The following is a 14,882-nucleotide window of genomic DNA, read 5'->3' on the forward strand; positions in this document are numbered from 1 at the left end:
TCATATCTCTACCTTCCTTTCAGACACAATGCTCTTAACTGCTGGAAATCATTAGCATATTTCAGCAAAAATTCCTACAGCAGATATATGCCACATGATGATAATTCTTTTCATCAGAAGAATGAAATTGGAAGTTTGGGACATTTCTGTTCATAAAGTTACATATCCATTGCTTCTCTGTTTGATGATTTTTTCCCATTAGTCCATAGTCCATATAGGCTAACTAAATCAAGGACAAGAAATATGTACATGAATTATATAAAGAGAACGTGAGATATTTGCTATGACAAATTTAATGCGTTGTTTTAAATTTACTAGAAAAATCCAAAACAGGGGTCTCTCAAGATATAAACTCAATCTGTGAGTTCATTACCATGGAGAAAGTGTCCCTTAAAATGAGTGAGAAAATTGGTGCAGAAATAAATGGTCCAACGTCTAAGCATGTAGGAGAACAACAACAACTTTATTTTCCACGTAGCATTCTATGAAAGGTATAGCTAGCATGGCTACCTCGTAAACATGAAACGGCTCTATAAAGAGCTCACATTGATTACAGTCAGGGATGTGGCAAATATTGCTTACATTATCCTACAAATTTCTTCTACTTTGAAAATTGAACCTTGTGGAATTAAAAATTGACATGAGCTTATCAGAGGTACCAGATGATCAACTTCTAGAATATCATCTTTACTTTACCTCAGTTCCAAACAGCCAGTAATTCATGAGCTCTTAGGCTAACAAATCTAAATTTTAAAAAGATAAATGAAAACCCTGACACCTGGTTACTTCTCAAGGCCCAAAGGGACTTTTTATCTTTTATAAAGAAGCAGCCAAAAGTACAGAATTCTCTGCTCATATTGGTATGGTATTATTCTCACTTGATTTACTATCTTAGCAATAAAAAGCTGTTGAATGAATGACTGGTGTAAGAGTGGAAATGTGGGAAAAAAGGAACTTTTACAGGGAGGGAAAATGATGTTGATAAATGAAATTGAAAAGGTGAAAAAATTTTACACATATAAAAACATAACTGGTTAATTGGGTAAATAGTCACATGTTTTGCACCTGAATTTAAAAGCAACACACTGCGGGGGAGGGAGAGAATGGAACCCTTCTCTCAAGATCACCAATAAAGTCACAGAAGCATTTCAGAGTTTCATTTCCTTAGGAAGTGTGCTCATGCATACCACGTTGTCATAGAGACTTTTAAAAAATGTTTTCTGGCCATTTTGTTGTTCCACTGAAGAACCTGGGAGACCCCCAAGTCCTGGATTAAGAGTTGATATGAAAGACCCCACCCACTTTTACCTTCCTCCTGCCCTGAATTAAACGAAGTCTGTTATTCCTCTCTTTGTCATAAGAGTTCCTGAAAGTACCTTTTGCTTGAAAACACTGACTACTCCCCGCACCTAGGAGCCAATTCAGAGGAACAGTCCAGCTATTAAGGAATAAACCTTGTAGGAAGAAGAAGATGGGCAGGCAGTGAGAAGACAGTGCAAGCTTCCTATACAATGAAATATCTCATTTAAGATACAGTAGTCCCCCTTATCCGTGGTTTCTCTTTCCATGGTTTCAGTTTCCTGGGGTCTACTTCAGTCAAAAAATATTAAATGAAAAATTGCAGAAATAAACAATTCATAGGTTTTAAATCTGTTCATATCTCACTGTTGCCACTGTTCTGTGTATCAGGATGAAATCTCAAATTGCCTTGCTCTAACCTGCCCGAGACTGAGTAGTGTGATGAGCTCTTGCATTATCCTGCTCTGTCCTGCCCAGGACGTGAACCATCCCTTTGTCCAGCATCTCCATGGCTACATACTCTCCTCAGCCATTAGTCACTTAGTAACTTTCTTGGTTATCAGGTCAACTGTTGCAGTATTGAGGACTTTTGTTCAAGTACTCCTTATTTTACTAACTAATGGCCCCAAAGTGCAAAAGTAGTGATGCTGGCAATTCGGATATGCCAAAGAGAAGCGTAAAGTGTTTCCTTTAAGTGCTTTCTTTAAGGTGAGTATAGTATAATAAGTTATTGAGAGAGAGAGAGAGAGAGAGAGAGAGAGAGAGAGAGAGAGAGAGAGGGAGGGAGAGAGAGAGAACATTCACTTAACTTCTATTACAGTATATTGTTATAATGGTTCTATTTTATTATTAGTTATTGTTGACAATATTTTACTGTGCCTTATTAATAAATTAAACTTCGGCATAGATATGTATGTATAAGAAAAAACATGGTACAGCAGGTCCTCGAATGGTGTTGTTTTGTTCAACATTGTTTCATTATAACGTTGAAGAGAAAAAAAAAATCAGTTCCAGTGGGGGACACAGTCTGTGTGGAGTATGCACTCTCCCCCATGTCTGTGTGGGTTTTTGAGGGGGACTCCAGTTTCTTTCCGCATCCAAGAGATGTGTACATGAGGTGAACTGGTGTGTCTACATTGTCCCATATGAGTGTGGATGTGTGTGTGAGTAGCCCTGAGATAGAAGGGCATCCTGTCCAGAGTGAGACAGGACCTTGCACCCTAAGCTGCCCGGATGGGCTTAGCCGCCCATGACAGTGAATTTAAATAAGCAGGTTGGAAAATAATGATCTTATTGGTTTTTATTAATCTTTCTTAAAAGTATGTATAGCTCACATTTATTTCAATGTTTCATATTAAAAGTATTTTTGGTCTTTAGTTAGAAGTTTGGTGATATTTTTGTGAGAAATATGCTGTAGGAATTTAACTCTTATTTATATCAATCAGCCTATGGTAAGATTGGTCTCATCATATGTCGTTTTGCTTAAAGTCAGAGTTCCCAAGAACCTATGGACAACATTAGGTGAGGATTTACTGTATGTATAGCGTTTGGTACTATCTGCAGTTTCAAGCATCCACTGGGGATCTTAGTCATATCTCTCTTGGATAACAGGGGACAACTGTAATTTAAGATATGTACAAATATTTTTACCTACCTTATTAAATTACATATTTGTATGTAATAGTTAAACGATGTGAGAAATGCCCTAAATAATATGCTCAGATTTGTTTTCCCCGAATCCTATGATTTGCACAGGGTATTCCCAGATTCAGTGTCAGTTCCCCTGACCAAATACCCTTCCTCATTTCTTACAGCTCATGAGGTAAAATGAACAGCCAAAAAAATAAGGAAATGGAATCATTCAGCAATGCTTGGTTTTTATCCAATATCCTTAGCTATTAATTTCATTTTTTATTCATTGTTTGGAAGCCATTCGAACCCTTTTTGGAATAAAATAGGCACAATAAATAGTTGAACAGTCTGTAGTTGCGTTCTAGGAGGAATTACATTTCTTCTAACATGGGACTTAAAATCACTGAAATTAATTGGAAAACACTCTCTTCCATTTTCTTTCAATTTGAAAAATACTATGTGTCAAAACCTGTTTCCCTGAAAGTGACCAAAAGCACCAAAATTAATCACTGAGAACTACTATCATTGAATATAAAATTACCTAAAGGCCTCTGAAGATTAGACAATGCTTAAACACCCATGACCAGGGTGTGATCATGGGTGTGAAATATGTGGATATCATGCGAGTTTTGGCTGTTTGCCCAAAGCATGCCCACACAGTCAAGTCAAGTACACCAGCTATCTGGGAGAGGCTGCCTTTAAGTAAAAGCATCTTACAATGTGGTCTGAGAAGGGGCTGTGTGGGCCTGTCACAGCAGCTTCTTTTGTGTTAAGTCTGTCTTTCAAATGCAATGGACTAGCAAACCAAGGAAACAATCTCCCTTACTGTCAGACTGGGATCTGCTGATGCTGAACTTGGAGTGGAATTTTAGAAGTATAATCAAAATCAAAGGAGATACCAGTCTACTGAACTTTAAAATAGGTTATTAACAAAAGCAAAATCTGCCAGAATAGTCTGCAATTGCCCAGCTTCTAAACTATAGCTGTAGCTCAAAGTCAGTCATCAGAACTAGTACCGGTTTTTTAGAATATATATATATATATTTTTTTTTCCCAGAATATTGCATCTCATATACATATAGGTGGTGGTGGAAAGAGAGTCCCTCAATAGTAAACTTTCCATACATATACACTCCCCTCACTCAGAGGTTTAATAGAAGCATCATAAGCAATTTTTTAAACATTTAAGTAAGGAAGTAGCAAACATTCTAGTTATTCTCAGCTCCATCTCAATCACCAATGCAAATTGGATGTTTTTGGAAAGCAGTGCTTTCTCTATCTCTTTAAAAAATTTTTATTTATTGTTTCAATCTTATGACTTCTGCTCTGGACTAACTAAGGCCAGGTTATTTTGACTGTTTGAGTTAAAGAGCCCTTGGGAAAAGGAACTTCAATTATTTTCCTGTCTGGATAAGTGTCAGAACAATTCATCATAAGAACTAATACAAATATATTTATTTCTACATATTTACTTCTATAAACATCAATTCCTTGAACCCCTGGCATTTGTGCTGTTGCCTTGAGCTTCTTTTCTGGTTTTGGCTCACTAAACCCTTTATGTCTGGGCAGAATTTAAGCCCCATTGATGAAGTAGTCACAGTCATGTGACAATGTACAGCAGAAATTTAACAATTAGCTGAACTATTTGGGGTGTGCAGACAAGCAAGTTAAGTAATTTGGGCTGCTACTTGGAAATAAATATTCAAACCAACTAGGGAGAAGAAGAGTTGGGTAAAATTAGAGGCTTTTATTCATTAATTTGGCCATAACCTGCATTGAACAAAACTGGGGGTGAAAATATAAATGTACACAAGAGCCAAAAAGGAAACCAGGTTGTAATTATTTGCTTTAGAAAAGAGAGTCAACTAGGACTCTAATTTAAAGTTCTCTTGACTTGTAGTAATATCTCTTCAAACATTATCTTGTGGTAAACTTTTCCTCATTTCCTCTTTTCCACAAGAAGAACTAGAACTGTTGTGTCAAGATGCCAAAGAGAAATAAACAGGGGTTTCCCATTCCAAAATGATGTTCTTGAGATTCCAAGAAGAAAGCCACACTGGGAAAGGAAGAACCTAAGTCACCTGGGGTGTATGATAGGGAACATGTGGCAGAGGTGCTTTGCTGTAGGAAGATAGAGGAGCTGCTCTTCTCGTCCTCTCTGGGCCACACCCTCATGGACACCTGCTTGCACACAGCCTGTGGACAAGATGCCCAGCTCTCCAAACACCTGCATCATATTTCCTCCCTTGAGCAGGCAGAACTATGTAATTCCCTCCAAACATAGAGCTGCTCTTTGCTATTCAGCAATATCTTTGGGGTCAAATCCAAACCCCTGTATGTAGGTGAAGTTGAGTGGAAAAATACACCCTCAGTTCAAATGAGCAGGAGCTCATTCTACTCAAATGGACAGAAATTTAGTCAATCCACGTCTTTTCAGAAGCATAACCTTGATATTCTTAACCAAGAATTCTTAACTCAAGCTAAGTGGCTGATGATGTGATTAGACTGAGGGTGCACAAGACATTGGTCATATAGATATCAAATGAAGTAAACATCAACCCAAATCTCCCCCAACAATTTCTTGAATGAATGTAAAGTACCTCAATCTCTTTTTCATTCACTCATAAATTAAAATGTTTACTGGGTACCAATCTAGAGTCTCTTTGTTATGTGGTACAAGTACATTCAGGATAGTATCTTTACCCTCAGGAGCGTTAATAATCTTACAATCAACATTCAGTACAGTTAAATTATCATTAAAGTCCTTTTGAGCTAGCATATGAATTGATTCTATTAAAGCTTAATTGACTATCTAACTTGGGGGAATTGGGGTATAACATGCAATATTCTGGACTTAATTGGTTGGGGCTTGTGTCCTATGATAATAGTGATGTGCAACAAGCCTGGCATCTCAGGACTAAGGAGCCTTTAAAAATGGCTGTCATACCCTCCTGAACAAGCCTGATCCTGTCTGATCTCGGAAGCTAAGCAGAGTCAGGCCTGGTAAGTACTTGGATGGGAAACCACCTAGGAAGACCAGGTGCTGTAGGCATAAAAAATAAAAATAAAAAAAGGGATCATAAGCTGACAAGGTCCTTGCAATCTGTGAGGTCAACCAAGAGTTACTTCACCTAAAAAAAAAAAAAAAGGCTGTCACCACATTCTTTATCACCTCATGTCTTACTCTACAAATTACCCACAAAATGCAGTACCAATTGATTTTGCTTTTTCCTTGACTTTTAATTCAGTGAATAGTAACCAGTTTGGGACTAATTTTAATGTGCTTGATAACAATCCTTAGCCACTGTTGCTTATACAGAATGTGAGAATATCAACAGAAATAATGGTTTCTCAAGGCAGAAAACAGTACTTTTAATTTCTCTTTTTGTTAATTTATAGCTTATTCATTTGAAATCACGTTTAGATTATCTGAGTACTATAAAGGAGTAGGAATAAAAATGTTATAAAGCTACTATAAAGAAGTAGAAATAAAATATTAACACTTTGCTATATTCACTATATCTATTTATCATGGAGCCAATTGAAAGAAAGTTTTTAACATTATGACACTTTTTTACTAAGGACTTTGTCATACAAAGCTTAAAAACAAGGATAATTTCACTACAAAATACTATTACACTTAAGAAAACAGAAAATATCTGAAATACTATTTACTACCTTGTTTGTAGTTTTTCTCAATGGTCTAAGAATTATTCTTTATGCTTATTATATGTCTTTATTTTTATGTACTGGGAATGACTTATCAATACTTGATGTCAGTCTACTGTCAGAAAGCATGGCTTAAGAAACTGTTCTAATACCAAAATTCTCATTTTTGATAAATGTCCTTCCAAACTCAGTCATTTAAAGTCACGTTTTACTTGATAACAAAGTCAGCCTGGTGGGATCACCAGAAATCTCTGTTGGTTATTTGTCTATATGCATAGACATGCAGCAGACAAATTAGTAAATGTTTTTTGGAAACTTTCCCAGACCCAAATCACCATTGACCAACTTTTGGGCGGACTACACTGGGGTCTTGACTGTTCTTTTGTTCATGTAGTAGAGTAGCTCCCAGGCTGTGGGAAATTTTAGTTGCAGATTCTCCTGCAGCATCACCAGGTAGAGCTGGATGGTCCTCAGACATGGTCGTGGTGAAGGTTAATCAGATTCAGACAAAAGTTCTGTTTTGTTGATTAAGGGCATATTCATGTACTTAAAAAAAAAAATTCCAACTGAGCACTCAGATTGTAGAATGAAAGTTCTTTCATGCAAAAATACTTGCACTTTGGCCTTAGCCAGAGCCTAGAACCTTAGTCACTTGCTGCTCTCATAGAGTTTACGTGCTAGTGAGGGGACAGATCACTCAATAGTATAATGTTGTGTGCTGTGAAGACAAATAGAACATGGGGAGGAGTTAGTGATGGGCAGAAGTGTGTTCCCTTAGGAAGGGCGGTGGAGAGGGCCTCTCTGATAAGGTGGTGAATTGAGCAGAGACCAGGGAGGGAGGGAGCTATTGGGAGGACACAGGGCAGCTTCAGGACAAAGCATCGGTAACCACAAAGCCCTGTGATGGGTCCTGTCTGTCATATCTGAAAAGTAGACTGAGAGCTTGGGAGAGTGGTAGGGGATGAGATGTGAGCTGGGGTGATGGGATGATGGAGCAGGTCACACAGATGTCTAGGAGGCCAAGTTGAGGTTTTAGAGTTTAACTCTGTGGTGGTAAGTCATGGGAGGTAAGTCATTTGCAATCCACACTTAGTAACTGAATAAGGTTCAATGGCCCACATAGCTGTATGCTAATTTTCCTCTGCTCTTTTTCTACTATATTTCCCTAGGCCTTTGATTTTAACATATGCATTTTTATTGTATATATATTTTGGCAAGTCATCTTAGCTTTTTTGTGGAATCATATAAGACATTTATGTCTCCATATCTATCCACGCAGTAAAAATTTTAAATTATATTACGTGTTTTGGGCTAACATTGCTGGTTAATATTAGAAGCTATGTTAGCTCAAAACAGGTAATAATGAAGTTCAGGCATGGAAATATTATTTATGTTCAAAATATAAGGAAATGTAGAATCCTAGTAGTAACAATGATTCTTTATTTAATCTAAACATATGAAGAAGCCTAATGTTTTTCTTAATATAATAGGTAGTCCTCGTATAAATATTATGAGCAGGCACTATATCTCAAGCTGTAATATTGATCTCTAACGATTTCAATTTTGATCTTTAAATTTTCCTGATTTTTCCTATATAGCTTCCACATATGAGCTAGCTAACTCAGCTCATAGAAGCCTATAAAAGCAGATTGCGTGGATATTTCAATGAGCTAATAAATGTGAAAATGATATTTAGGTTCAAACCAAAAAATTATGTTAAATCATTTCATATCTTCATAAATTCACACTACAGAAAAAAATGAAGTTGGTGTGGGGAGGAGGTATAAATGCTTTGTCTGTCCACAGGCTGTTTGCTGAACACTCTCAGAATATTTACTGAATGCCAATAACTGAAAAGCATAAAACCCCAGAAGCCCTTCCAAGTGGGATTATTTAGTGCTGTGACTAACACTGATAATCTTAAACAGTCTTCGGTTCTTACTGATTTTTCAGTGTCATGTTCAAAACATGCTGACCTAAATTTATGCAAATGCATCAGCTGCAGCTAAGGGTGAAGTCTGTTACCTAGGCTTTAAATAACAAAGTTCCATCCTCAGAAAAGGGGCAGCATGAAACAATGTTCAGGTTGGCAGGAATGTGCAGAGAAGAGGTCTGGAGGAATGGTGGTAGGATTAACAAGGATGAGAAGAAACACTTGGATAAAAAGACAGATTCAGACAGAATTCATGTCTAAGTGAATTCAGTGGTCATCTGGAGCCCAACCTTACTTTGTAGTCAGGAAACTGAGACACTGGGAGCACAAATGATTAACTACATAGCTAGTTGAGCATCTGCAGTGACAAAGAAGTGACCATGTGGATAGAACAAGAATCTGCTGATATGAACTTTTATTTATTTATTTTTAATTTTTTTCCTGAGGCTAAAATTTTATTCTTTTTTAAAAAATTTATTTATTTTAATTAGTTTCAAGTATACAGTACATTGGTTAGACAGCTATATAGTTCATAAAATGATTCCCCTGATTGCTCTCTCCCCTGACCCTCCACCTAGCCAATGTATTAATACTAACTACATTCCCTATGCCGTGCTCCCCATCCCCATAACCATTCATCAGCTACTAATTTTTACTTCTTTAACCCTTCACCCTGTTCTCCCAGCTACCCAACGCCCCCTCCCTTCTGTCCGTCACCAAATTGTCCACTATATTTGTGATTCTGTTTTTCATTATTTTGTTCTTTTTATTTCTTAGATTCCACATATAAGTAAATCATATAGTGTTTATCTTTCTCTATCTGACTTAAATACCTTCTAGGTCCATCAAAGCAATATCTTTTCCATCTCCTTCCTTTTAGTCTGTGTATGTCTTTTGATCTGAAGTGAGTCTCTTATAGGCAACATGTAGGGATCTTGTTTTCCTTTCCATTCATCCATTCTATCTTTTAGTTGGAGCACTTAATTCTTTTCCATTTGAGTTACTTATTGATAAGAATATAGTTGTTACTATTCTTTATTCCTGTTTTTGATACATGTTTTTTCTTCTTGAAGCAGTCCCTCCAATATTTCCTGTAATACTGGCTTGGTGGTGATAAATTCCTTTATTTTTGTCTGGGAACCTCTCTATCTGTCCTTCAACTCTAAATGATAGCTTTGCTGGATAAAGCATCCTTGATTGTAGATCCTGGGTCTTCATCACGTTGAATATTTTGTCCCAAGCCCTTCTGTCCTGCATAGTCTCTCTTGAGAAATCAGCTGTCAGTCATGTGGGTATTCTCTTATATGTAATTATTTGTTTTTCTCTTGCTGCTTCTAAATTTTTTCTTTGTATTTAAACTTCGGCATGTTAATTATGATGTGTCTTGGTGTGGGCCTCTTTGGATCCCTGTTTTTTGGAATTCTCTGAGCTTCCTGGGGTTTTATGTCCATTTCCTTCACCAAGTTAGGAAAGTTTCCATCATTATTTCTTCAAACAGCTCTTCAATATCTTGATTTTCTTCACTTACACCGATCAGACAAATATTTGGAGCCTTAATATGCTTCTTAAATTATTTTTATAGTCCTGGCATATTTTTTCTTGCTATTTCAATTGAGTGTCCAACATCTTGTTTTCCTTCAGGTATGCTGATCAGATAGATATTTTTGACCATTAATAGTGTCCCATATACTCTTTAAATTATTTTTATAGTCTTGGCATCTTCTCTCTTGCCATTCTGATTGAGTGCCCTTGGCTTTCCTGTGCTCTAGATAAGGCATTTGATCCTTTTTTTCACTTACTTTGTTTATTCCTTTGTTTATTCCATTTGATATACTTCTCATCTCAGATAATGTGTTCTTCTTTGCAGACTGGTTCCCTTTTATAATTTCCATTTTTATTTTTATGTTTTTTATCTCTTTGTTGAAGTTCTCACTGACTTTATCTACACTTCCCAAAAGTTCATTGAGCATCTTTATAACCAGTGTTTTGAACTCTGCATCTGTTAGATTACTTGACTCCATTATATCTGGTTCTCTGTTCTGTTCTGTCATATGGTTTCTGCTTCTTTGTCTTCCCATTTTGGCTGCCTTTCCGTGTCTGTTTCTATGTACTAAGCAAAGCTCCTAAGTCTCCCAGTCTTATTAATGTGGCTTTGTGTAGTAGGTGTCCAGTGGCACAGTCCTGAGAGGGGTTCAGCTGCAGGCCAAACTTATCCCAAGCCTCTAGCCCTCTGGGGCCACCTGTTAAGATTCAGCAAGCAATCCACAGATGCTGTGCTTATAGTTGCCTCAAAAGGCCACACTGGAAACCGAGGCCAGCTGCCCCCGGTGTGAGTCTAGTCATTGCTCAGCAAGGAGCACCTGACTCGCTGAGGATATACCTGGATGTGGGGTGCAAGTTGGGGAAGGCGGGGTTTCAGGGAATCCTCTGGGCGGAGTGACCTCTGTTATCCAGTTTGATGATGTCAGGGCTGTGGCGGCACTATGTTCGCACACTGGAATGGAGAAGGGCTCAACAGGGAACAATGGATATAGCCGGCACTTCTGTAGAGTGAGAGTCTTGCCTAGGCACTCATTCTGACAATGTCTCCCTGTAAGTCCCTGGTGCCCTGCGCTCAGTCAAATCAGCACTGGTGCTCAGAGCAAGCAGATCTGTCTCTACGAAAATCTGCTTGCAGACACGGCCCCTTAAAGAGGAGTCGGTCGCTGCCATAGCCTCTGTCTCACTCAGCGGCTGGAGACTGGGCAGCCCCACATCCTTGCCCAGTCCTACCTTCTGCCATTGCAGAGTGCTTTCTTGGATTTCTCCCTAGTTGTATGGCTTGTTCATCAAGATCTCAAGCGATTTTTCCTGGCTGCTTGCTCTTTGTTTCCATCACAACTTTGATTTGGTTGCCAGATGGATGAACAGAGCCTCTATCATGTATACCATATTTTTCCCCTCTGAGATGAACTTTTAATACTACTTTAGAATTTCTGCAACAATGCTTGCTTATTGCATTAAATTTAGAAAATACAAAAACTGCAGAAAAGAAAAGAAAAATGTAAATCCCATTCCCAAGAGACCATCACTATGAACATTTTGATCTGTCCCCTTTTAAGAGGGTTCATTGGCTGGGATTTGGGACTCCAGGAAAATCTAGATTTGATAATAGGTTATAAAATCTTCCCAAATGTTCAATTGTGGGAATTTGAAGGATGGCATCATTTTGGTGGAAAGAACAGTGTTGGCTCTCTGGCTCAGTCATTTATTCATTTTCTTCACACACTTATTAATTGAACAGATATTTGGAAAGCATTTCCATGTGCCAAGCACTCTTAGACATTGGCTATACAAACATGAATGAGATTTTTATTATCCCTGTCCTCACAGAGATTATATTCCAGCTGGGAAAACATAATTAATGCTTAGTTACAATTATGAGCCAATGCAGACACTATGAAATTGTACAACAGTGTCTCCTGAGACTTTCCAGACTTATTTTGTCTGGTGTATGCTAAAATCAGCCTTGCTACTCAGAGCAGTCTGCAGACAATGAGGTCTGGGAACAGAAAAGCACTCTCAGGCTCCACCCAGATCTACCAAATCAAGATCTGCTTTTTAGTAAGCTCCCGGGGGATTCTTAGGAACATTAGGGTTTAAGAAGCACAGGCCAAAGGATGAGCGGGACTCGGGAGTGGGGGAAGGTAGTAGAGGGAGGGAGAACACCTGCCAGGCCTGGGACCAGGCTCTAAGTGGGAAGGCACTGGGGCTTTGAGATGGTGAAAGAGAGCCAAGTGCAGCTGGGAAAAAGGCCAGATGAGGCTGGTGGGGTCAGCAGGGAGGCCTTCAGTTTGGGGCTAGCCATGAGTTTGGGACAACTTCAGACCCTTTTGGAGCCCTCGGTTTCTTCATCTGCCACGGGGCAATTATCTTCCACCTCCCCATCCCAGAGGGCTGTTGTGAGGATCAAATCAGTTAATGTGTCTGAAAATGTTCATAGCTATGAGACCCCTTCACTGCTACTCTTTTGTAGAGAAATAGGGAAGAGCTGTAGTGTGTGGATGCTCACTGATTGCCTTACTGTGGATAGAACTGGTGAGGCAGAACTCAAAAGTCAATCATAGTGCTCCTATGAATAGTTCATCAAACTTATCCTAAGCACAGGTAGTGATGAAAAAAGACTCCTTAGCTCTAACTTTGCATATTGGGGGTGGTTACAAATTGTGGGACTTGTGGGGTTTCAGTCACCCTAGGGCCAGGATCACCTCCCCTATTCCAATCTCACTTTGGTGTTTAGGCTGAGTGTTCAATCTTATTTTTCAGACTCTTGCAACCTCCAGCTTCCTACTGTGTTGTCAAGTCCAGAATGAGCAGAACACAGAGGGTGACCTGGAGGACTGACTACCAACTTTTGCACTGTCTTTCTCTTAACTTTGAGGGCTAAGGAGAAAAGATAAAACTTAAAAAAAAAAATACCTAAGCCAAAACAAAACAACCGTAGAAGAAAAATAAACAGAAAAGTAAACATCCCCTTGAAAGTTAAGGCCTTGAATTTCATGAAGTCTTTTATTCCCCTTATTTACTCTTTATTAATCGGATTGAGGTATCTGGTTTCCAAAGCTCTTACCTACAACCAGGGCTCCTCCTTTGATACACCTGTGTAATTCTACACCAAGCTTGGAAGATAAACAGTGACCCAGAGAGCTCCTCTTTGTTCTCCATTTTCACATTTTATTATGTAGCCCGAGCCATTGAACTAGCTAATCAGCTTGACTTACAACTTGAAACTACTCTGGTGCCTCTGTATCTGTTCCTAACATTTATATAACACAGGTCCCCGAGGGTGTTTCTGCCATCTACCAGTTTATTTGTCCTCACAACAGTATGGGCTTTTAAATTTTTTGTTTTAAATTCCTAATTCATAGAAAGGCAAATCCTAGCAAAGCAAGTTCAGGTGAGCAGTTTGAAATTATATGACCGGAGTTAGTGACTGGGCAGAACCAGGAATCAGAAGTTCTAGTACCTATTTCAGAGATTTTCATCATTGCCATGAGAAAACATTTTTAAAATTACACAATATGTGCATTTATTTACTTCTGAAATGTATATAAGAAAGCAAAAGTCTCTCTTGATACCTCCCCATCTTGACTTGTTCACCAATCCAAAGGCACCTGTATGGTTTTGGCAGATATCTTTACAAATGTATTGTTTTGTCATATATATGTATGTGACATATATATATATACATATACTTATATACACACATACATACATGCATGCACACACACGTGCACACACACACATATATACATATATAAAATCATGCTATATCCATCAGCCATTTCCACTGACATTTTTTTCATTGGCATTTTGTTCCTGAGATCTATCATACTTTTACAACAGATTCATTTTTGTGGCTGTATAGCATTCTATCATATTTATGTGTTACTAACTTATTCAAAACCCTTCTGATGAACAGTTAAATCATTTCCAATTCCTCACTCTGGCAAACACTGCAACAACAAATGTCTTGGTGCCTATGTGAACACGTTTCTCTAACATTGAATCTTAGAAAAGGAATTGTTGGGTCACAACTTACGCACATTATCAGTTTTAACAACTACTGCTAAACTGCCTTCCAAAGAGCCTTTCCAATTGATACACCCAAAATCAGTGTATGAGGGTTCATGTCTCTCCATAATCTTGCAAAAATTCTTGTTCTTGTCGGACTTGTCCATGTATTTTCAAAAATTAAATATGACTCTCAAATATATTTCTACAAACACGGAATGTATGTGTCAAGAATTTATTCAGCTCATTAATTAATGAGAAACTTTGTAAGATCAAAAAGCTATTTCAAAGACCATTTGAGGAATTAGGTTAATATAGTCAACAAAATATGAAACAACTGCTAGGCTAGATACAAAAATGGTTAATGTACACAGTGCAATAAATCATAACTTTTGAGGTTATCTTTTCTTTGGGACAAAAATTATTTTATTTGCATCTCTACCAGGCACAAATTTACATCTTATAGAGTCTTAGCCGTTCATTAACAGTAAATAGCAACATCAAACAATTAAGAAGTAATCCTTGGGCTTTTAAATGATTCTTCAATATGACATTGAAAGGAGGACTATCCTCTTGGCCTTATATGCAGGTTTTGGATAATTTTTCTTAACAAATTTTTAAAAAATCTGTGTCAATGCAATGGATTTAAAAATGGCAGTTCATTGTGTTTTAATCTAAATTTCTGTAATTATCAGTGACTTAAGAGCATGTTTTTACTTTTTTTAAAATTTTACTTAAGTCCAGGTCTCTTTAAACAAATATCAGTGATATGAAAATACCTTCTTCTACTTATTTA

This window comes from Pteropus alecto, unplaced genomic scaffold (assembly GCF_000325575.1).
Source record: "Pteropus alecto unplaced genomic scaffold, ASM32557v1 scaffold121, whole genome shotgun sequence".
In the NCBI taxonomy this organism is placed as follows: domain Eukaryota; kingdom Metazoa; phylum Chordata; class Mammalia; order Chiroptera; family Pteropodidae; genus Pteropus; species Pteropus alecto.